We start from the raw sequence: 2,053 nt of genomic DNA, 5'->3' as shown, positions 1-2,053 counted from the left end.
GAAAAAAAAAAAAAAAAATTTAGGCATTGTTTGACTAATCAAGATGGACATTTGTAGTCTAGATTCTGTGTTTTGATTATGTTATTTGACTTCTCACTGCTTCAGTTGATCTGTTGATTACATGAAAGTGTTAGTGTATGATTACACCACCGGGTGTCCTTAGTGTTGGGAAATCTTAAATCATGACTTTAGACCTCTAGAGCTTCAATACTTATATGCTATATATCAATGTTGTCATACTTTGCGAGTGTTTTGTGAGACTTATTAGAGATTAAGGATAGTAGATTTTCCTATCCTTTGGTTGGAATCTACAAAGTATGGAATTGAAAACTTATCTCATTCTAGTGTTGGGCTTTAACATGAATTGTTTTATGCTTAAGTAATATCTTGATTAATGTTCACTACCTAGAAGCTAAGCCAAATGACACTTTCCTTGCCACCAGAAATCAAGTTATCTTTTCCAAGTTCATAGTCTGGTTATATGTCGTCTCAGATAATTGAGTTATGCATAAATTTCTATATGGAGTAGCATATTGTGTGCTATTATATTGGGGTCACTGGGATCCATACCATGACACTAATCTATGATTTGATCATGGGTATTACTAATCCTCAACGATTAGTATGTAGTGCAATTCTCTCGAGGATGCAGGTATGTATTAAAGAAATTTCTGGAATAATTTGATACAAGCGGTTATATTATAATTGTTCTACAGGAACTCAATTAGTATGTGCAACGGTTTAAGCATATTACTAATGTTGGTAAAGTGGTTTGATGCAGGCGATTTTAATTTTGGTATTGGCGGTCATACCCTTCAGGCATGTTGTGTGGGGTGATTTACAGCTTCGGCTGGGTTTACAGTACGGGTGTGACTTCGTCTTACCCCGGGGGCGTAGGATACCGTACTGGGTTATCGCCACGTGCGGGGTTTAGTGTGGGTGCGACCACGTCTTGCCTGGGGGGTGTAGGCTTACCACACTGGTTACGGCCAAGTGCCGGGTTTTACCACACAAGTGTCGGGTATTGCTGCCAATGCTAGATCTGATTGCGGACTTCTGAGATGATTGCCACCGAGTGTGGGGATTTACGGCCGAGTACCGGGATAACTGCCAAGGGCAGGGATATTGTATCGCCGTGTGCGAGGTTCTACGGCCGTGTGCCGGATTTCACCGCCGAGAGTGCGGGGTATTACCACTAAGTGTGGGGTTGATGGCCAAGCGCCGAGATTTACCGCTGATTGCGGTGATTGCACAATGTTGCTATGAAACGGAAAATGTGACTCACAGGTGTGAGCAGGTATGGTTTTCTACCTTATTGATATAAGTTGTGGTTTTCATATTTGGATTACTATTAATCGGATTTCATGATTTGTAATGATGAATTACTCTGTTGAGTAAGTATGAGTTAATGCATATCCGATTTGCAGATTTAATAATCTGCATTTATGGATAGAAGATAGATGATTATATAGTCCATTGGACAATATGGATATATCGGGAGCAATATGCTCCAGAGATTTATTTATGTTGGGATATGTGTATTATTTTTCTTACAGGTCAAGGGTAGTCCACTTTTAGGGGAGGTTCTGCCGAATTTTTCGGAAGAATTTCGTTAAAGGTGGTCCCACAGGACCTTTCTCAAATATTAGTGGTATTTGAGACCGATCATATCAGTTTTGGATGGTGATTATATTGAAGTTTGGTTACTAACTGATTCTGGAATGGAGTCGGTAAATACTGTTAGTGTGAATTACTAGGATTTAGGCATTTGAAATTGGCCTTGATTGATAAAATATATGTTGGCGCAATAGATTCTGGACAATGACCATTGTGCTGGTCTAGTCCGTGTAGTATCTTCAGTGGGAATTAACAGACTACCATGATGACATAGTGTCGTGTGGTCTGAGTCTTTGGTTATATGATATATTCTGAGTTAAAGAACATGATTTGTGCTATGTTGTTGTATTGCTCATTTTGAGCCATAGTTAGGATAAGCTAATTGGTAGTTATCGTTTCTTCTTGTTCTAAGGAATTGATATGGTAATGTAAGGAC

Source organism: Fragaria vesca, linkage group LG1 (genome assembly GCF_000184155.1).
Source record: "Fragaria vesca subsp. vesca linkage group LG1, FraVesHawaii_1.0, whole genome shotgun sequence".
NCBI classification, from domain to species: domain Eukaryota; kingdom Viridiplantae; phylum Streptophyta; class Magnoliopsida; order Rosales; family Rosaceae; genus Fragaria; species Fragaria vesca.
Note: the sequence above shows the minus strand (reverse complement) of the source record.